We start from the raw sequence: 23,226 nt of genomic DNA on the forward strand, positions 1-23,226 counted from the left end.
CCAGAACAGCCCGGGGGGGCCAACGTCCAAATGCCAACCCCAAATTTTCTGACGCTATATACAAATAAATAGGACTTACTGTCAATATCCTTTAGCATGGCGCTCATTCCCCGCCGCAATCCACCCCTCACCGATTATCACGGTCACAGCGGCATCCCATCACAAAGAAGGGGGCGGGGTGATGATGCGATTAGTGTTAAGTCGCGTCATCGTAGCCCCGCAGTGTAAAGCGGGGGGCTACGATGATGTGATCGCGTCACCACGCCCCGTACCGCCTCCTCCACGCCTCCGTACATCCTCCTCCATGCCCCCTCCTATGTGATTAGGCTGCTCCCTCCCAGAGGGAGCAGCCACAATGTAGGCATGTATGCCCTATGTGTATAGGACACATGGGGGTCTATGTGCTAAGCCTTGGAGAGAGATGGACAGATATAAAGCACCAGCCAATCAGCTCCCAACTGCCATGTTACAGGGTGTGTACGCACAAAGAGGCTCCTGCGATCCCAGGCGCTACCCAGAAATGGAGCAGCAAAGTGATGGGTGTTACTGGAGGCAGCCTGAATAATAATAGCCGGTCTGGTGGGCGTGCAGTGGCACTGTAGTGGGAGTGCTAGTGAAAGTGGATGCGTTCTCAGCTGTACTTCCGCATCCATAGAGGCCATACTCGGACGGAGAAACTGCACCAGTGGCGATGGTGCGCCGATGGTGGCATGTGAAGAATCACCAGCAGTGTTGCAGAGTGCAGAGACGCTATAAGTGGGCATCTCAGTGTTTGCACATACAGACACACGCTAAAACTAGCAGTTGCCTATTATAGCCCCTGTGAATCCACCAACAGATGCAAGAGCGGACGCAGCAGCTTCCACCTCTGTGACATGTATTTCTGTGCATAGGTAATCCATTCATTAGACTCTGAACTGTAAATTGTTACGTACTGTTTATTGGAGTTGTTTGTTTTCTTTAAGAATTAAAATCGTATATTAAAAAAATAAATTCTAGGCAAGTTTAATGAAGATAAAATAGGAGTTTTACCAAATGCACAAAAAAAGCTGATAAAGTAAAGAAAGAGTCCAGAAAAAAAAAAAAGCCAATGTCCATCCTGAACATTATGAAATTAATTAAATGATCTTCATCAGTGGCTACCAGAAATAAATGCCTTTAGCTCTCTGTTTAAGCAGAACAAGTGGCACCAAATTGGTGTCAATCTTTAAAACAGATCATGTGACCACTATTACCAAGTGACTCAGAAGATACATGTGACTGGTTAGTGAACAAATAGAGTGTGCCTTCCTGAATATAGGTGAATATCAAGATTACACTAACATCTATGGCATTCATGTAATTAAACCATATTGGCCTACTCTCCCAGAAAGGCCAGGAGGCCACCCAAAAATAATGTGGCACTCCCGGCCACCCAGAAAAGTTTGTAAGTCTCCTGGAGCCAGCCTCCATCGCCCACAACCCCCTGCTCCCGTGAGCACCCCCCCTAATGAAATGTGCTGCGCACGCCTATGCAGTCAGTATCGCCAGGAGCTGAGCACCGCTGATCTGCCCCAGCACGCTTCTCTTTTTAAACTGGTCCAAACATTTTTTTCTACCACTCCGATAAGCAGCAATAAAAAATCATTCTTGTCAGACGATATTGATAAAAGTGTGCTGGTCTCCTTCATTGGAACCACTGACTACGACATCTAGTTCTCAGCAAATAAAAATAAAAACAGAAATAAAGGGCCCCCAAAAATCTGCTGTTCATATATGATGCATAACGAAAGATAAATAACTTCACATTCCGTTTTTTCCCTGTAAATTTAGTCACTTGTTACATAACACGCTTGTCTCTAAAAGAGAAGGTAAAACTAATAGGATCTACTGAGATTATTCAGTACATCGTTTGAGCCCAAAGCCACCTTAGTTTCCACCTGAAATAGCAAGCATTACATCTTCTAATTCCTTCTGGTTCCTATAGCAACCAAGCCACACTCCCAGCTCCCACCACACATGCTGCCTGGGGGGGGTGAGGGTCTGCGGTCAGCCACCCTCCTTCTTGCTCATACACCATTTCCATTCAGAGAGATCCTCCCTGTTTTTCTATAATGGATGGCTTTGCAAGCTGGAAAACAGCTGCCCTGGTACAGCATCAGCAGCAACAACAACACAGAAAGGCATTGCACAGCCTGCCCCAACGCCTGTGACTGCATAAAGAGTAGACCAGGGGCTCCGCAGACCACCAGCAAATCCCCTGCATGTAGCAGCATCAGGTAAAGAACACGACACTTGCTTTATATCCCTGCTGTTCCCCGTATAAGCTTCCTGCAGGTTTAGCGCCTGTGAAATGCACTGCGAATATGTGCTTTTATCTGTTGGAAAATGTGTTTTCCTTTTAAGGGAATTCTCTTCAAGGAAGTCTCTGCACTGTTTATGCTGCATGTAGTAGATTTGTATTATGGATTAATGCTCCAGAACCTGCGATCGCCCTCTGCGAGACTTATTGATGAATCAATAGGAAGTTATTGATTAGTCACTGGCAAGCGTTTGGGGATGGTGCGGAGATGGTGAGTGGAAATGCCTGAATTCGTCTTGTGGCCGTTGCAGACCTGTTTGTCAAATCTTCTCTGAAGTTCAAAAATTTGTGATGAATTCTCGAACTTCAGGTGGACTAACAAATGTGGCAAATTCAGCAAGGCGGAGAGGTTTCACCCTGTGTGAGCAAGCTGAATGGCTGCATTATACAGTATTTCTAACAGCTTCCCATGAATAATGTTCACTGTGCAAATTATAGCAAAGCCTTTTTTTCCAAATAATCTGAAATGCACCATTGGCGCTGGTGACGTCAACATCATATACAGTATTTTATCATTGTTGTTTGTTGTAGCTGAACCGCGGCAGCCAAAGCAAAGTCGGGTCACTCCCAGAGATCATGGTTGTACCAGAAAGAAGTTAGCATTTGATAGAATTGTGAACCAGTTTGAATTGGAGCTTCTCTGACATACGGACAGTCTTCTCACTTGGTAAACTGTTTTGCCGCTGGCTATAGTCTGGCTGGGATCTGACCACTGTGTTTAGCGCTGTTCGTTTTAGAACCTCTAATAATTTTGCACTAAAAATATTAGGGCTGCGTCAGAGTTGAAACTAAGGGATCTATTCATAAGGCAGTGAAAAGATTGTGGAAGTGAACCTGTGGAGACGTTACCCATGGCAACCAAACAGCTGCTCTGTACAATTGTATAGTATGCAAATTATAAATGTTACTGCAATGCTGATTAGTTGCCATGGGTAACTTCTCCACAGGCTCACTTCTCCACACTTTTCACTGCTTCATGAATAGACCCCTATGTCGGTTTGTCGAGGGTGTCTTGTGTGTTTTCAACTGGGTCACCTGTGCATAGACAGAGATCAGTGAGGGCATGTCAGCGGCATACTACACAGACACATATATACGCATTTAGAGGCTCATTTATCAACTAGTGATAAAACTCATTGTGGATGATAAAACTTGTTGCTTCATGTGCTCCAGCCAATCAGCTCCCAACTGTCATGTGTTTGAAATAAATAATAATGACAGTTGGGAGCAGATTGGCTGGAGCACCATTTATCATAAGCAACGCGCTTTATCATTCACCATCAGTTTTATCACTTGTTGATAAATGGGACCCTTAGGGGGAGATTCAAATGTTTGAAAAGTCAGTTGGGAGTCTGTTTTTTTCCTAATAGACAGGAAAAAAACAGATACCTAACCGACTTTTCAAACATTTGAATTCCACCCTTAGTTTCTTTAACTCAATGGGGGATATTCAATTGTTTGAAAAGTCGGTTGGGTGTCTGTTTTTTTTTCCTGTTTATTAGATAGGAAAAAAACAGACACACAACTGACTTTTCAAACAATTGAATATACCTCAATGTGTGTGGGGGGAGGGGGCATTATGGTTACCTTTAGGTTACCTGCATCACTTGCGTTGTATGTAATAGTTTCTAATAGTGTAGGAAAATGCTAAATCTATTCTTTTTGGAATGCTTCCTGCTGTTGTATTTTCCCTAGAGATGAGCGGGTTCGGATGTAACGCCAGAATTAACGCCAGTTTGGTTTTATCCGGATTTTCTCTTACGTCCTAGAGGATGCTGGGGACTCCGTAAGGACCATGGGGATAGACGGGCACCGCAGGGGACATGGGCACTTTGAGAAAGACTTTAGGATTTGGGTGTGCACTGGCTCCTCCCTCTATGCCCCTCCTCCAGACCCCAGTTGATTACTGTGCCCAGAGGAGACTGGGTGCTTTTCAGAGGCTCTCCTGAGTTTCTGACAGAAAGTATTTTGTTAGGTTTTTTATTTTCAGGGAGCTCTGCTGGCAACAGACTCCCTGCATCTTGGGACTGAGGGGAGAGAAGCAGACCTACTTCTGTGAGTTGAAAGGCTCTGCTTCTTAGACTACTGGACACCATTAGCTCCAGAGGGATCGGTACGCAGGTCTCATCCTCGCCGTCCGTCCCAGAGCCGCGCCGCCGTCCTCCTCACAGAGCTGAAGGTAGAAGCCACGTCAGTATGAGAAGTTAGAAGACATCAGAGGCGGCAGAAGACTTCAATGTTCTTCACTGAGGTAACGCACAGCACTGCAGCTGTGCGCCATTGCTCCCATTCACCTCACATACTGTGTCACTGTAAGGGTGCAGGGCGCGGGGGGGGGGGGCGCCCTGGGCAGCAAATAAACCTCTCCTGGCAAAAGATGGGTATATACAGCCGGCCACTGTATATACCTACGAGCCCCCGCCAAAGTTTTGTATTTTAGAGCGGGACAGAAGCCCGCCGCCGAGGGGGCGGGGCTTCTCCCTCAGCACTCACCAGCGCCATTTTTTCTCCACAGCACCGCTGAGAGGAAGCTCCCCGGACTCTCCCCTGCTTAGATCACGGTGACAAGAGGGTTTTAAAGTAGAGGGGGGGGAGGGGGGGGGGGGCACATAATTGGCGAATTGAGTATAAAAGCGCTATCTGGGTAAACATAAATATTGTGTTTTTGTCCTGGGTTATTATAGCGCTGGGTGTGTGCTGGCATACTCTCTCTCTGTCTCTCCTAAGGGCCTTGTGGGGGAACTGTCCTCAGATAAGAGGGTTCCCTGAGTGTGTGGTGTGTCGGTACGTGTGTGTCGACATGTCTGAGGTAGAAGGCTTTTCGAGGGAGGAGGAGCAAATTAATGTGGTGTCGCCGTCGACGGTGCCGACACCTGACTGGATGGATATGTGGAATGTTTTAAGTGCCAATGTAAATTTATTGCACAAAAGATTGGATAAAGCTGAAGCTAGGGAACAGTCAGGGAGTCAACCCATGCCTGTACCTATGTTGCAGGGACCTTCGGGGTCCCAAAAGCGCCCACTATCCCAAATAGTTGACACGGATACCGACACGGATTCTGACTCCAGTGTCGGTTATGATGATGCAAAATTACAGCCAAAGGTGGCTAAATGTATTCGATATATGATTATTGCAATCAAGGATGTTTTGCATATCACAGAGGAACCCCCTGTCCCTGACACGCGGGTACACAAGTATAAGGGAAAGAAAACTGAGATATATTTTCCCCCCTCACATGAGCTGAACGAGTTATATGAAAAAGCTTGGGAATCTCCAGACAAGAAACTGCAGATTCCCAAAAGGATTCTTATGGCGTATCCTTTCCCGCCAACGGACAGGATACGGTGGGAATCATCCCCTAGGGTGGACAAAGCTTTGACAAGCAGGAGGTTACCCTGAAGTCCATTTATACACATTCAGGTACCTTACTCAGACCGGCTATTGCGTCGGCATGGGTGTGTAGTGCTGTAGCAGCATGGACAGATACCTTATCAGCAGAATTTGAAACCCTGGATAAGGATACCATCCTATTGACCCTAGGACATATAAAAGATGCTGTCTTATATATGAGAGATGCACAAAGAGACATTGGTCTATTGGGTTCGAGAATCAACGCTATGTCGATCTCGGCTAGAAGAGTCCTTTGGACCCGACAATGGACAGGTGATGCCGACTTAAAAAGGCATATGGAGGTTTTACCTTACAAGGGTGAGCATTGGTTGGGGAAGGTCTCTCGGACCTGGTCTCCACTGCTACGGCAGGCAAATCTAATTTTTTACCTTATATTCCCTCACAACCTAAAAAAGCAGTCCTTTCGATCAAATAGAAACAAGAAAGGCCGTGGATCGTCCTTTCTTGCCAGAGGTAAGGGCAGAGGGAAAAAGCTGCACAACACAGCTAGTTCCCAGGAACAGAAGTCCTCCCCGGCCTCTGCAAAATCCACCGCATGACGCTGGGGCTCTACTAAGGGAGTCCGCCCCAGTGGGGGCACGTCTCCGAATTTTCAGCCACATCTGGGCCCACTCACAGGTGGATCCCTGGGCAATAGAAATTGTTTCCCTAGGTTCCAAACTGGAATTCGAAGAGGTGCCTCCTCGCCGGTTTTTCAAATCGGCTCTGCCAACGTCTCCCCAAGAACGGGAGATAGTGTTAAATGCAATCGACAAATTGTATCTTCAACAGGTGGTGGTCAAGGTTCCCCCGCTTCAACAGGGCAGGGGATATTACTTAACCCTGTTTGTGGTCCCGAAACCGGACAGTTCGGTCAGACCCATTTTAAATTTAAAATCCCTGAACCTATACTTGAAAAGGTTCAAATTAAAGATGGAATCGCTCAGGGCGGTCATCGCCAGCCTGGAAGGGGGAGATTTTATGGTATCTCTGGACATAAAGGATGCATACCTTCATGTTCCCATATATCCACCTCATCAGGCGTACCTGAGATTTGCGGTACAGGATTGCCATTACCAATTTCAGACGTTGCCGTTTGGGCTTTCCACGGCCCCGAGAATTTTCACCAAGGTAATGGCGGAAATGATGGTGCTCCTGCGCAAGCAAGGTGTCACAATTATCCCGTACTTGGACGATCTCCTCATAAAAGCGAGATCAAGAGAACAATTACTGAACAGCGTGTCACTTTCACTGAAGGTGTTACAGCAACACGGCTGGATTCTCAATATCCCGAAGTCGCAGCTGGTTCCTATGACTCGTCTACCCTTCTTGGGCATGATTCTGGATACGGACCAGAAAAGGGTGTATATGCCGATAAAAAAAAGGCTCAAGAACTCGTGACTTTGGTCAGGAACCTATTGAAACCAAATCAGGTGTCAGTGCATCACTGCACGCGAGTCCTGGGAATGATGGTGGCATCTTACGAGGCCATTCAATTCGGCAGGTTCTATGCACGGACCTTCCAATGGGACCTACTGGACAAATGGTCCGGGTCGCATCTACAAATGCATCGGTTGATCACCCTGTCCCCCAGGGCCAGGGTGTCTCTCCTGTGGTGACTGCAGAGTGCTCACCTTCTAGAGGGCCGCAGATTCGGCATTTAGGACTGGGTCCTGGTGACCACGGACGCGAGCCTCCGAGGTTGGGGTGCAGTCACACAAGAAAGGAACTTCCAGGGTCTTTGGTCAAGTCAGGAGACTTGTCTTCACATCAACGTCCTGGAGCTAAGGGCCATATTCAATGCCCTTCGTCAAGCGGAGACTTTGCTTCGCGACTTACCAGTTCTGATCCAGTCAGACAACATCACCGCAGTAGCTCATGTAAACCGCCAGGGCGGCACAAAGAGCAGAGTAGCAATGGCGGAAGCCACAAGGATTCTACGCTAGGCGGAAAACCATGTAAGCGCCCTATCAGCAGTGTTCATTCCGGGAGTGGACAACTGGGAAGCAGACTTCATCAGCAGGCACGACCTGCATCCGGGAGAGTGGGGACTTCATCAGGAAGTCTTCACACAGATTGCAAGCCAGTGGGGCCTGCCCCAGATAGACATGATGGCGTCCCGCCTAAACAAAAAACTGCAAAGGTATTGCGCCAGGTCAAGAGACCATCAGGCGGTAGCGGTGGATGCACTAGTGACACCGTGGGTGTTCCACTCAGTATATGTGTTTCCTCCTCTTCCTCTCATCCCAAAGGTGTTGAGAATAATAAGAAAAGGAGGAGTTCGGACAATTCTCATTGTTCCAGATTGGCCACGAAGGGCCTGGTACCCGGAATTGCAGGAGATGCTCACAGAAGATCCGTGGCCTCTCCCTCTAAGACAGGACCTGTTGCAACAGGGGCCCTGTCTGTTCCAAGACTTACCGCTGCTGCGTTTGACGGCATGGCGGTTGAACGCCGGATCCTAGCGGAAAGGGGCATTCCGGATGAGGTCATTCCTACTCTGATAAAGGCTAGGAAGGATGTGACAGCTAAACATTATCACCGTATATGGCGTAAATATGTTGCTTGGTGTGAGGCCAGGAATGCTCCTACGGAAGAATTCCATCTGGGCCGTTTCCTTCACTTTCTACAAACTGGAGTGAATTTGGGCCTAAATTTAGGCTCCATTAAGGTTCAGATTTCGGCATTATCCATTTTCTTTCAAAAAGAATTGGCTTCACTTCCAGAAATACAAACTTTGTAAAGGGAGTGCTTCATATTCAGCCTCCTTTTGTACCTCCGGTGGCGCCTTGGAACCTTAACGTGGTTTTGAGTTTCCTTAAGTCGCACTGGTTTGAACCACTTCAGACAGTAGAGTTAAAATATCTCACTTGGAAGGTGGTCATGTTGTTGGCCTTAGCTTCGGCTAGGCGAGTGTCAGAATTGGCGGCTTTGTCTCACAAAAGCCCCTATCTAGTTTTCCATATGGATAGGGCGGAATTGTGGACTCGTCCTCAATTCTTGCCTAAGGTGGTGTCATCCTTTCATATGAACCAACCTATTGTGGTGCCGGTGGCTACACGAGAGTTGGAGGATTCCGAGTACCTGGATGTAGTCAGGGCTTTGAAAATTTACGTGGCCAGGACGGCCAAAGTCAGAAAAACTGAAGCGCTGTTTATCCTGTATGCAGCCAACAAGGTTGGCGCTCCTGCTTCAAAGCAGACTATTGCTCGCTGGATCTGTACCACGATTCAGCAGGCGCATACGACGGCTGGATTGCCGTTACCTAAATCAGTCAAGGCCCTTTCCACTAGGAAAGTGGGCTCTTCTAGGCGGCTGCCCGAGGGGTCTCGGCACTACAGCTGTGCCGAGCGGCTACTTGGTCAGGGGCAAACACGTTTGCGAAATTCTACAAATTTTATACCCTGGCTGAGGAGGACCTCCTGTTTGCTCAATCGGTGCCTCAGAGTCATCCGCACTCTCCCGCCCGTTTGGGAGCTTTGGTATAATCCCCATGGTCCTTACGGAGTCCCCAGCATCCTCTAGGACGTAAGAGAAAATAAGATTTTAAACCTACCGGTAAATCTTTTTCTCGTAGTCCGTAGAGGATGCTGGGCGCCCATCCCGAGTGCGGACTACTTCTGCAAGACTTGTATATAGTTTTGCTTACATAAGGGTTATGTTATGGTTGCTTTCAGTTTCCGACTGAAGGTATGTTGAATTTCATACTGTCAACTGGTTAGTTTATCACAAGTTATACGGTGTGATTGGTGTGGGCTGGTATGAATCTTGCCCTTGGTTTAACAAAAATCCTTTCCTTGTACTGTCCGTCTCCTCTGGGCACAGTTTCTCTAACTGAGGTCTGGAGGAGGGGCATAGAGGGAGGAGCCAGTGCACACCCAAATCCTAAAGTCTTTCTTAAAGTGCCCATGTCTCCTGCGGAGCCCATCTATCCCCATGGTCCTTACGGAGTCCCCAGCATCCTCTACGGACTACGAGAAAAAGATTTACCGGTAGGTTTAAAATCTTATTTTTCTTATTGGCTATCCAAAACAAGTGACATCCGTGAGCCTATAAGGTGCCGTTTTGAGAACCGAGTAAATCCGAGTAAACCCGAACCCGCTCATCTCTAATTTTCCCCTGTGAGGAATGGTAAACATCAAGGATCCATCAATCCCGGGAAAGTGGATGTTTTTGGAGGGATTAGGGATCTTCTCCATGTTATCAGTCGCAAAATAAGTTGTATAGTGTCAAACTGTGAACATAATTTATCTCAGTGGTGAGTTGAGGGCATGTACTAAGTGGTTGTGTGTACGCCGATATCTTGTAAAAGACCCAACCTAGAGAAATGTAAGGAATAGGACTCTGTGTGGGAGCACTCTTATGGGAAACATCAAATCCAAAAAGTGGGTTTTCACATATAAAACAAAACAAAACACACTTAAATTAAAATATAACTTTTAATAGCTATGTCTAGTCTAAGAAGTATAAAGGAGAGGGGCCTTGGCTTGCTGGCCCCAAATCCTGAACAGTACGCAGTGTGAGTAAAAGACACAAATCACCTAAGTGAAAAATATACATAAAAGGAGAGGGTGTGTGTATGACTACAGTCTTGTCTCTATAGTAATTGCCCTCTGGTAATCCAGTATGAGGTATATGGGTCTGTGTAAAGTGTCAGTGCATACCTATAAATCACATTGGATCCCAAGTCAAAACAAAGGCATACATTGCAGTGTTAATACAGTACGCATGAGAAACTCCAGTAGGGACCACTCAATCCGTAATCCTCATATCACTGTGGTTGGCCCCAAATAGTCGCACTCATACCACATCAGAGTGTATGCAGTATACTATAGCTGAGGAAATATAAAATTGTGTATAATCACAAGATGCCGCAAAGTGCCGCTATCTTAGCTTAGCAGAATTGCGAATAGAAATTTCTTAGCAGTGTCTGAGTAGCTCCAGACTTACTCCTACACTGCGATCAGTTCAGTCAGTTTCGTTCCTGGTTTGACGTCACAAACACACCCAGCGTTCGCCCAGACACTCCCCTGTTTCTTCAGACACTCCCCCGTTTCTTCAGACACTCCCGTGTTTTTCCCAGAAACGCCAACGTTTTTCCGCACACTCCCATAAAACGGCCAGTTTCCGCCCAGAAACACCCACTTCCTGTCAATCACACTCCGATCACCAGAACGATGAAAAATCTTCGTTACGCCGTGAGTAAAATACCAAACTTTTGTGCTAATTTACTTGGCGCAGGCGCACTGCGAACATTGCGCATGCGCAGTTTGAGACTAATCGCTCTGTAGCGAAAAAACTAATGAGCGAACAACTCGGAATGACCCCCTATATACACACATATATATATATATATATATATATATATATATATGTGTGTGTGTGTGTGTATGTTACTATATACATGTGTTCCAGTGTCCGGTGTCCCCAAATGTATCACACAGCACTGTTACCATGTAGCAGAAGGCAAGAACACTGTTAACATGGGGTTCTGGACTATGGATAGACACTGTCTAGATATACAGTCAATAGGTCAACACCATATGATGTACAGGCATTAGGTCAACAGGGTCAAAAGGTCGACCATTTGGGGCCAACCACAGTGATATGAGGATTACGATTGAGTGGTCCCTACTGGAGTTTCTCATGCGTACTGTATTAACCCTGCGTTGTATGGCTTGTTTTGACTTGGGATCCAATGTGACTTATAGGTATGCACTGACACTTTACACAGACCCATATACGTCATACTGGATTACCAGAGGGCAATTACTCTAGAGGCAAGACTGTAGTCATACACATACCCTCTCCTTTTATGTATATTTTTCACTTAGGTGATTTGTGTCTTTTACTCACAATGGCCGGGATGTAATGACGTCCGAGTTCGGTGGCCGCGTGGAATGCTGGCCGAATGCAAACATTTTTTTAAAGGGGCAACCATGTAAAAGGCTAAACAATGCCTTGTACATGATTGCCGTTTAAAAAAAAAAAGTCTGCATTAAGCCGCATCCCACATGGCCACCGAACTCGGACGTCATTACATCCCGGCCGTTGTGTTTATTATTGATCAGGATTTGGGGCCATCGAGCCAAGACCCCTCTCTTTTCTCCTTTTTAGACGTAGCTATTAAAAGTCATATTTTAATTACGTTGGGTTTTTTTGGTCTCCCATAAGAGTGCCCCGCGCAGAGTTCTTTTTCCTACATTTCTCTCTGTTGGTTCTTTTCCTTATCGTTCAGGGGTGCCCTACTAACAACCTGATATTCAAGACCCAGATCTGAGGTCAAACAGATGACCGTGGAACATTTCATCATTATTCTACTATTGATGTATGTTATAGGAGAGACAAGTGTGCCAAACTTACTAATGTTACCCTACCCCGTGTGTTGTGACCTGTGCGATCCTGCACTCTTTTCGGTATACAGTAAGTGTGTGGGGATATCTGTCTGATTTCCGCAGGTTCTCTTGCGGCAGGAATAGGGCTGGCGCAAATGTGCACTGATAACAATGATGGCTACTTCCGCAAGAATATGAATACGGGTGGTGCGGTCACATAGCTGAGTTGGAGGGACAAAGGGGGGCAGGGTTGGACTGGCCCACAGGGGTACAGGGGAAACCACCGGTGGGCCCCACTGCCTGGGGGCCCACCTCCTGCTCTAAGGATCAGGTTCCAGACTGTGCACTTGAATTATACATTATACATATGTTACCTTATACTGGACTATGGTGTATTTTCTACAGTGCATTGCTGTTATTAATCTGTTATTAATCTGGTACATTATCATGCATGCAGCAGCTTAATATACTGTATATGTTTATGAAGGGGCCCAGACCATGCACTCTCTAATGGTTAGTCAAACCAATGAGATGGCTGGCCACACCCCCTCTGCAGACTGGCCACACCCCTAAACATGGGCCCCTACCACTGCATTCCCCCCGGTGGGCCCTGCATGCCCCAGTCCGACACTGAAGGGGGGGACGTATCAAAGTTGCCAATCACAATTAATCAGCGTCTAACAGTCATTGATCTAGCACAGTCTATAAAATAGCATTTTGAAGCGGATTGGTTGCCATGGGCAATGTCACACATTATCTCTCTTGAAGGCTTGATACCTTCCCCCCACGGAATGGTATGAAATGTTGAGACGCTTGTTGTCAGAAGAGGTTTTGTAGTGTTGTCCTAGTTACTGTGCTTATATGATCTATATCAGAGGTCTGTGCAGCGTTACTGTACGTTCCTGAGCCGGTTATGTAACAGACACTGTAGCATGCATGTGCCTGACTTAAGGATAGGGCTGTAGCACAGCAAGCAAGGATTAGTGAGATACGTTCCTGATTCGCCATCAGAAGAGACATGACTTTGCAGCATGTTAAGCCATGCCATTTAATTAAGATTTAAAACAATTAGTTCATCAACTCAGGTAAGACGAATTATGCTGGCATTTCTTGTTACCAGAAAACCTACGACTAGTAACCCTGTCCCTGCTGTATTGTAAGATATAAATGGTTTCATTCATGTATTCCAAATGGATTGAAATGGGAAAGAACAAAATGTTTCAAAGCAGATAAAAAAAAACCCTCTTCAAAGCTGGATCAGTTATTATATATAATGAATGCATGTATAGGGGGGAATTCAACTGGACACGAGCTAAAAAACCTTGTCTACCTCACGCCCAAATTTTGGATTACCGTGGTTATGCGCGCTCCCGATACCTGTGCTGTCCAATTTAAATATAAATGCTGCAGGATTTTCAGTGCTGAAAACCCAGCGACGCATGATTAAAAAAAATAAAAAAAATAATACTCACACCCCAGTGAGTATCGGGGGCTGCTGGGAGATGTAGTTCTCCCAGCCATTGCCTCTGAGGGGGGGATACACTCACATGGGGGAGGAGTCACATATACTCATGTGCACACACACTTTACACTCACCGTTGCTGCAGAAAACCTGGTCCCGGCGCTGGATGAAGAAGACACCGTTTCGGATGGTGAGTAATTAATGACGAATTTAGCTTATTGGATACTTCCAATTGCTTAATTAGTGCTCAGGGTCGGTGCCGCCGGGGTGCCAGAGCAAGTCCCGATAATTTTCCTAAAAATAATAATTTTAGGAAAAATTCAGACTTGCTCTGCGGGTGCATGAAAAAAGACGCAGTGATTTCTATAGATCACGTCGTCTTATTTTCAGATCACTAACTGGATAGCAAAAGCCTGCGAGATGGCTTCGGACAATTGAATAGCCCCTGGAGATCAATTAGCCTGCTGTAAATTCCCACGGCTAATTGAATTCTCCCCTGAATTAATAGGAACTATTCAAAATCATATGCAACATTATGGTAAGTATATTGCTATAATATTGCTGCGACTGATTTATAATTAGTCATTATTAACTACTGTTGCAACATACATGAAGTGCATTTGGATACCGTGAATTATCAGCTTTTGCATGTACATTATCATACCAACATTGGAGCTATTTGCACATACCCACTACCTCACCAAACCCAGCCAAATCTCATCCTAACCCTCTGTTCCATGCTCGGTCTACCCCATATGTGTCACCCCTGTCTGCACGTCCATCCCCTTTAGAATGTAAGCTCTCACAAGCAGGGCCCTCTTCCCTCTTGTTCTTGTGCTTATCCTTTTCTTACTTAAACTGTCTTCAATGGCACCAAATCCCACGGTTTTGTGCCACCCTGATACTTATGTCAGTGTTGTCTGCTGCTGCTATGTTTATTTACCCTGTACTTGTCCTATATTGTCTTCAACTGTAAGTTGCTGTTTTCCTGTTTTGATTGTTTATGTACTCTGTCATTGGGCGCTGCGGAACCCTTGTGGTGCCATATAAGTAAAGGATAATAATTTCCTCCATTATTGATGATTATGGGGGAGATTTATCAAAACTTTGAAAGAGATTAAGTGGCGAGATATAAAGTACCAGCCAATCAGCTCATAACATCCATTTACAGACTGTGATTGAAAAATGACAGGAGCTAGTTGGTTGGTAGTTTATCTCTCTCCACGTTATCTATCTCCAAGCTTTGATACATCTCCCTCTATATTATACCATACCGTCCAACATTTTACACATAAAAATCGGTACAAATTAGAAAGGGGGTTGGCCACGTGTGAAGGGGGCGTGGTCACGACCCATTTCCTATCATTTCAATGGAAGTTTGGAGAGACAAAAATCGGTACATACCACACAAAAAAGGTACTGTACCTGCCAAAATGGTACAGTTGGAGGGTATGTTATACTTGCCAACATTCAGGCTTCCCCAATCCAATGGAAACTGCACTCTGATGGCTGTTCCTATTGGCAAGAGCCTACTAATACCATATTTGCCTAGTGTTAGCATCAGACAAGAATGGAGAAGCTTGTACTTATTTCATTTAGTGCTTATTAGTGTACCTGGGGCTAAAACAGCTATGGCATGAGTCACGTGACTACATCCCCTGGACGGCCCATTTGGACATCCCCTTTACAGAAGTCAGCAGCAACAATATATGTATGTTTATTCATACTTTATACATACAAAATTGGTTGCCCATGGCCACCAATCAGCTGCTCTGTATACTTTCATAGTATGCAATTTATAAATGTTAAGTCAATGCTGATTGTTTCTCCACTGGCTCACTTCTCCACTTTTATCACTGCTAAGTACATCTCCCCCTCAATCTATTTCAAGACCTACATAACCAGGGTCCAAGGTACCTGAATCAGCGTATGATTCCTTATCCCCCCACTTGCTTACTGCGACTGACTGGTGATAGTAGGCAGCTCTGACTCTCTGGAATGTATATATAGTGAGAGGCCTCTACACTACAAACATTGAGACACACACTGAAGACTTGTCTGTATACTCAGCACTTCAGTAATGCCCTTTAACCACTTAACTGACATATTTTTTCCCCCACAAAACAGACAGAATTTGTCTTTTTATTGAAAAAAATTATTTAGTTCAGATTGCATTTAGAAAAATCTATTTAAAGATTTTATGGGGAGAAAATAAATAAATAATAATAATAATAATGTTTTGCACCCACTCTCCCTCCATGTCCATAGGACCCCATTGTAAAATCACCTCCTGCCCCCCTAGTAGAAATAGCCCTCCCCTTGGCAAAAGATCCACAGCATTATTAGCCGTGTTGTGGTAACACATCTCAGTGGCAGAGCACCTACTCCTAACCTCCGTGTCAATGGGCCCCCACTGTATTAGCAACCCTCCTTTCCCTATATGTTGTACTTCTAATCCACCAAAGTCCTGGGTCACAGTACAAAGCCAGGTCAGGCCTGGGACTTACCCTGTTCACACTGCGGCACCGACCCAGGATATTCCCTGGTCAGCGCTATTCACACTGCACATGGTGCAATCATCTTACAGGCACCTCGGGGCGTGGCCTCGGATCAGTTGAGCCACGCCCCCTCATTGATGCCACTCCACATCACTGCTGGGGGCGAGAACAGCCCTCTGGCAGCTGCTGGGCTGATTGGCCGTGCAAGCGGCATCCATTTACCTTCACCCAGCACTGCTGCTGTCTACGTAGCAGGGCAGACAGCAACGCAGGCAAGCGTGTTCCCCAACCACCCAACTGACCGCAGGACACTGTGGTTTGGGGGTATGGACTTTCCCCATCTTGTAAACAGGTCACAGGTCGGATGACCTGGGTTACCCGTTTACAGTGTAGCCTTACCCGGGTCCAACCCTGCAAGCTATGTGGGTTGGATTCCTGGGTAAGTGGACCCATTTTTTTAACCCTTTCCCACTGAGCAAAGTGCTCACATGCACATGCTCACATTCAAAAAATAGAGTTTTTCAAGGCAGGGGGAAAGTTGTCTTACCATATACTCAATTGTGTTTTGTTTTTTTAATGTATTTATTGAAAAATAACATACTTATGCCCTTATTTATTAATGAGTGATAAATTTCACTGTGAGTGATAAATTGCACAAGCCAATCAGCTTCTAACTTCCATGTCACAGGCTGCGTTTGAAAAATGACAGGAGCGGATTGGCTGGGGAAATGTATTACTCACAGTGAAATTTATCACTCATTGATAAATAAGGGCATTAGCATGAGAAAATATGCAGACCACAATATGCATGGTAACACTATCCACTGCAGTGACAAAAAAATAATAATAGTAGCATACAAAACTTCAATAACAGTAGATAAAAGACACTTGCCGTGGTAAACCAACGGCGTTGCAATGGCTACAGTTTGACCTAGAATGGAGGACACCCATTTTTGAGAGTTTCCATATTGTACCACGTAGTCAACCTAACCACCCAGAGGTGTAGCTAGGTGCCATGGTGCCCGGAGCAAGGGTATGTTTTGGTGCCCTCCTCCCCTGTACTGAATTGGCGGCCTATCCAACATGTGGTGGCATGTTACATTTGAAAAGAAACAATATTTAAAAATCCTAAATTGGTGACAGGGCCGGTTCTAGAATTTGTGGAGCTCAGGGCAATCTGATAATCTCCCAATGCCTCAATTAAAATAATGCCCCAAATGTGACCCCTAGAGCCAGCCATAGGCATAGGCAAACTAGGCAATTGCCTAGGGCATTTGATATGCCTAGGGGCATCATCAGCTTCTGCTGATTAAAATGATATGCGGCATGCCTATATTCTGTATGTAGCATTTTATATGCAGATACAGCCACAGTCTCACACAGTATATTGGCATGCTGCATATCAGTTTAATCAGCAGAAGCTGCTTGTGCATCCTAGCCACATAGCAATGCAAATAAGATGCATTTTCATTAAAAAAAAGTGCCCGACGTTAGCATTGATGCAAGATTTGTGAGGACACATCTGTATCCAAGCAGAGGCAGAGGTCACAGTGTTAGTGGAAGTGTGAGTGCTGTGTGCATGTGAGTGGGTTGGTTGTGCAATAGTGTTCAGAATATGTGTAAGGAGCATTATGTGTGTCATGTAAAAATGCATTAATAATGTGCAACATTTGTGTAAAGGGCCACTATGTGTGTCATTATGTGTATAAGGGCATTAATAATGTGCGGCATATGTGTAACAAGGTACTACTTTATGTGTGCCATTATGTGTATAGGGGCACTAATAATGTGCAGCAAATGTGTAGGGGGCACTGTGTGTGTCATTATGTGTATAAGGGCATTAATAATGTGCGGCATATGTGTAAGGGACATTATGTGTAAAAGGGCATTAATAAAGGTCATAATGTGTAAGGTGCATTATGTTTATAAGGACATTAATGTGTCTCATATGTGTAAGGGGCATTACTGTGTGGAATTGTGTATAAATGCATTACTAATGTGTGGCATTGTGTATAAGGTGCTCTACTATGTGGCGTTGCATATAGAAAGGGCATTACTGTGTCGTCTAATGTGAATAAAGAGCAATAAGGTGTGGTGTAATGTGAATAAGGAGCAATTCAGTGTGATGTAATGTGAATAAGGGGCTCTACTGTGAGGAGTTACGTTTATAAGGTAAAGTGATACTACTGTGGGATGTAATATGAATTATGGACATTATCGCAAGATAAAATGTGAATAAAGTTGCAGTACTGTGTGGCGTAATTGGAATTTGGGTTACTATTGTGTGGCCATGCCTCTTGCCAGCAAGAAGATGCCCCTTTTTGGGCTGTGCGTCAAATGTGCGAACTGTTCCTATTTAAAATATAGGGGGTACAAGGACTGCTATGGGTGAGGGGTGATGGTGCTGGGAAAGAGGTGCAAGGTCAGAGGCAGAACCAGCGGTGGTGCTAGGGGGCACCAGCCAAAATCTTGTCTAGGGCATCATATTGGTTAGGGCCGGCTCTGGTGACCCTCCCCCCACAGACCTGAACCCCCCGAGCCGAGGGGCAGAGAGAGGTGCTCCAGCATCAATATAGAGAGAAGTGGCAGCTGGGGCAGAGAGATGTTCTGCAGAAGTTGGGGCAGCAAGAGGTGCTGCAGCAGCTAGGGCAAAGAGAGCTGCTGCAGCATCTGAAGTAGAGACGTGCAGCAGCTTCCAGGAAAGAGAGAGGTGCTGCAGCAGCGGGGGCAGTGAATGGTGCTGCAGGACAGAAGTAACGCTGCTGCACAGCTACAAGCAGACAGTGAGACATACATATGGAGCCACACTCATTGAGCGTGGCTACATCGCAGGCAGGGGCGCTCGGCGTGCCTGGGGGTGCCTGTGCCTTGGCACACCACCGAGCGCACAGAGACGCTCCCATTAACTTTCAATGGGGCGCGTCTACAACGCACGCACGTCCCATTCATGCCCAGGAGTCCACCTCGCCGGACTAACTCAGTCGCAGATGGAGCCACGATTAGCATGGCTCCATCTGTATAAAGAAATTAATGTTATGAATGTTATTGAGGTTAATAATACAGTAGGATCAAAAATACCTCCAAATTCTGTGATTTAAGCTGTTTTTGTGTTGTTCTAGTTTTCAAAAATCATCCAGATCCAAAACCAAAACCCAAAAGGGTGGTTTTGGCAAAACCAATCCAGATCCAAAACACGAGAGGGATCCAGATCCAAAACCAAAACACGAAAAGTGCCCGCCACACATATCTAGTTCTTTTATTTCTGTGCAGGGTAAATACTGGCTGCTTTATTTTTACACTGCAATTTACATTTTAGTTTGAACACACCGCACCCAAATCTAACTCTCTCTGCACATGTTATATCTGCCCCCCCCCCCCCTGCAGTGTGAATTGAGGGGTGTAATATGCTCTGTGTAGTATTTTATAGTGCATCTTTGCATAAGATTATTATTATTATTATACCATTTTATTTACAGGGCGCCACAAGTGTTTCGCAGCGCCGTACAAAGGACAGTACAGGGAGACAAAACTTAGCATTACAGTAAATAAATAACAAAAACAGAGTACGGATAACAAAGAGCACCACAATTCTCAAAACATAATACAGCTAAGATGTAAGTAGCGAGGGATTAATCACCGTACTACTTGGGGCTGGCGGCCATAGATAGAGAGGAGCCTTTACCAGCAGGAGAAAAAGCGGGTAAAGATGGTCGCTGAGTAGGAGAGAGCTGTGAGTGAAATGTGTTGAGAAGAGGGCTTTGACAACAAGAGGAAAGAGGGCCCTGCTCTGAAGAGCTAACAATATAGTGGGAAGGGGCGACAGACAGATGACATGAGGTGCAAGCAGGTGGGAGGTAGCCTGATGGCAGTATGTAAGCAAAGCAGAGATGTTCAAGGCATGGGGCAGGGGGATGGAGGAGCAGCCTCAGGACTGGGTTATGCATCGGAAGGGTATGCTTTGATGAATAGGTGGGTTTTTAGAGCCCGTTTGAAGCTGTGCAAGGTCGGGGAGAGTCTAATGGAGCGGGGGAGCGCGTTCCACTGCAGGGGTGCAGCATGGGCAAAATCTTGAACTCGAGCATAGGAAGCACTGACTAGGGCAGAGGAGAGGCGACGGTCATTGGCCGACCGTAGGGGGCGAGAGGGAGTATGAAGGGAGAGGAGGTTGGAGATGTAGGGAGCAGTGGAATTAGAGATGGTATGTGAGGGTGAGGAGTTTGAAGAGAATTCTGTAGGGGAATGGGAGCCAGTGCAGATTTTGTCGAAGTGGGAGGCGGGAGAGGAAGCCTAGCTGCGGAGTTGAGGACAGATTGGAGGGGAGCAAGATGGGAGCAAGTGAGTCCAGTGAGGAGAACATTGCAGTAGTGGAGTTGTGAGATGACCAGTGAGTGCATAAGTTTACTTGCACTCTGGGAGAGAAATGGCCTGATACGAGCAATGTTGCGTAGCTGGATCCGACAGGATTGTGCCAGAGCTTGGATGTGGGGTGCAAAGGAGAGGGAGAGTCAAGAGTGATGCCCAAGCAGCGGAGTTGGGGACGGGGGAGATGATGGTGTTGTCAACATTGATAGAGATATTGGTAGGGGGTGTTGCTCTGGCTGGGGGAAAGATAATGAGTTCAGACCAATTGCTAAGTGAGCAGTGTACACCACCGAATTACAGTTTGTAAGTCCGTCTCTGCAAAGGTATCCCTCCATTTGGCTAGACCCGTAATAAGCGTGGATAGATCTGGTTTCCGCCAAGTGTGAGACTATATTAGGGATATGGAGTAGGGGGAACTAGGATGTAACCGCACCAGACCGTCTAGAGGGAAGGTGAGTTCAATAGATTGCAAATTGGATAGTATATGGTTAATAAAGCTGCGTACCTGAAAATAAGCAAAGAGAGGAAAACGGATTTGGGTGTCTTTCTTTAAGTTGTGATAGTGTAAGGACTGCCGAGCAATCAGCATTCAAGAATTGGTACAGCAACCTGAGTTCCTGAACTACCTCTTTAGCAGGGCCGGTTCAAGCCCTTTTGGCGGCCCGGGCGGAAAATAGGGGTGTGGCTTCAACCAGGGGGCGTGGTCAGTTACGCCCCCTGTACAGTTGTAGCGTCGCTGAAAGAAAGAAAAAAAAAAAGAATACTTACTATCCCCGCTCCTGATTCCCGACCGCTGCAGACCTCCGCCAGCGCCGCTCCTCTCCTCGGATCTATGGGAGAGACGTCATGACGTCTCTCCCATAGCACAGCATAGACAGACACTAGAGGTCAATTATGACCCCTAGCGTCTGTGTCAATCCCACAATGCTGTGTGGTGTGCGATGACATCATCACGCACCGCACAGCAAAGGTCCTCTCCACGAAGGGAAACTAGACGCATAGCGTCTAGTTCCCTTCACAGTGGGGGACCAGCGGGGGACACAGCGGGTGGCACAGTAGCGGATCTTGCCATGGTGCGGCGCCCCGGGCAAAAGTCCTGCTTGCCCGTGGCAAGATCCGCTACTGCTCTTTAGCCTCACCACTCTGGAAGTCTGGATTGAATAACAAAGGCTGAAATAATGAGTTTGACTGGGAAAGGCCCAGGCGTTTCCTAAGATGGTGCCAGGCCATACAAGGAGTATAAATACAGTAAGTGGATGCATACGTATTGCTGATATAGAGGTGCTGTTAGGAAAATGTAACAAGTTTACCAAGTCATGGTGCATGTATTTTTATTATTTCCCCCACCCCAGCCTAATAAAAAAAAATCTTTTAGTGGGGCATAAAATACAGTGGTAAAAGAAGGTTCAACCCCATTAACATAGTATTAATACATTTATTTTGTATAATGTGTTTTTTAATTGCAAATGTGAAGCACATCTTAGTCCTACCTGGAGAAAAACCCTGTATAAGTAACATTATTAATATTATTTATATCCTCAAAAGTTGAGTACCCCCCCCCCCCCCCCCCAAAAAAAAAAAAAAATAGTGCTCTAAAATGATGTTCTTAGTATTATATTTTGTACTTTAAGGTGTTTATGTTTTGCATAGTGTGCACAGTTATTTTCTATGGCCCGTGCACAAAAAAACAGTCTTGGTTGTAAACAGATTTGTTGGGCCAATCTGTTCGTTCTGGAAACAGCTTCGTTGCCAACTTAAACAGAGAGCAGCCAGCACAGTGCTGATAACCAAACCGTAAGGGCGAGTGAACATAAGCTACACAATACAACTGTATAAACAGCATAACGACACCAACAAAGCATTACAGTCGGCCAGTTCTAGCATTTACTCCAAGGAATTACATATAGGGCCTAATTCAGCATGGATCGCTATTCTGAGAAATCGCAAATGTATCGATTGTCGAATGACTGCGCATGCGTAAGGGGTAATAGCAACAGAAATTGCGTACAGATCATAATCGCAATGCAGCCGCTGTTTGACTGACAGGAAGCCGGTGTTTCTGAGCGGAAACCTGACGTTTTCTGGGTGTGTCAGGGAAAACGCAGGCGTGCCCAGGCGTTTTTGGGGTGGGTCTCTGACGTCAGCGCAGACCACTTCCAGTCCATCTCAGTCACAGATTAGTGGCAGCCTCAGACCTAATTACATTTGCTCAGATGGTAAAAAATCCCAGATGGTCCGGAAATTGCGTATGCATCTGAGAGTGGATAGCGATCGGCGATGCATTCACAAACTTGCACGGGGCGCATTTTCTTCCTGTCAGGGCGGCGCCTTTCTACTCACGGACAACTGCAATTTCTCAGAATAGCAATCCATGATGAATTAGGCTCATCGTTTTTTTTTTTTTGTTTTTTTTTATGCATATCAGATAATAATAATCAGTCAATATTAAGTTTGTAAGATTCCTTAGAAAATTCATTGTCGCCTACTAGTCCTAAATCCCAGACACAGGGCCTAATTCAGACCTGATCGCTAGCAGGCGATTTTTGCACTGCTGCGATCAGATAGTCGCCGCCTACAGGGGGAGTGTATTTTAGCTGTGCAAGTGTGCGAACGCATGTGTAGCAGAGGTGGACAAACAGATTTTGTGCAGTCTTTATGCAGCCCAGGACTTACTCAGCCGCTGCGATCACTTCAGCGTGTTCAGGACCGGGATTGACGTCACACACCCCGCCCTGAAAACGCTTGGACACACCTGTGTTTTTCCAAACATTCCCTGAAAACGGTCAGTTGATACCCACAAACGCCTTCTTCCTGTCAATCTCCTTGCGAACGGAGAT

General features: G+C 45.9%; 1 protein-coding gene across 2 annotated transcripts in view; it reads left to right on the forward strand.

Moving 5' to 3' along the window:
• Nucleotides 1–1,979: 1,979 nt before the first annotated feature.
• Nucleotides 1,980–23,226, forward strand: part of NIM1K (NIM1 serine/threonine protein kinase) — a 129,939-nt gene continuing 108,692 nt past the window's right edge. For both annotated transcript variants that reach the window (XM_063961704.1, XM_063961722.1), the window contains exon 1: nt 1,980–2,258. The gene's annotated coding sequence lies outside the window, so the exon portion shown is untranslated. The remainder of the gene's footprint in view (nt 2,259–23,226) is intronic.

Source organism: Pseudophryne corroboree, chromosome 1 (genome assembly GCF_028390025.1).
Source record: "Pseudophryne corroboree isolate aPseCor3 chromosome 1, aPseCor3.hap2, whole genome shotgun sequence".
Classification (NCBI taxonomy): Eukaryota; Metazoa; Chordata; class Amphibia; order Anura; family Myobatrachidae; genus Pseudophryne; species Pseudophryne corroboree.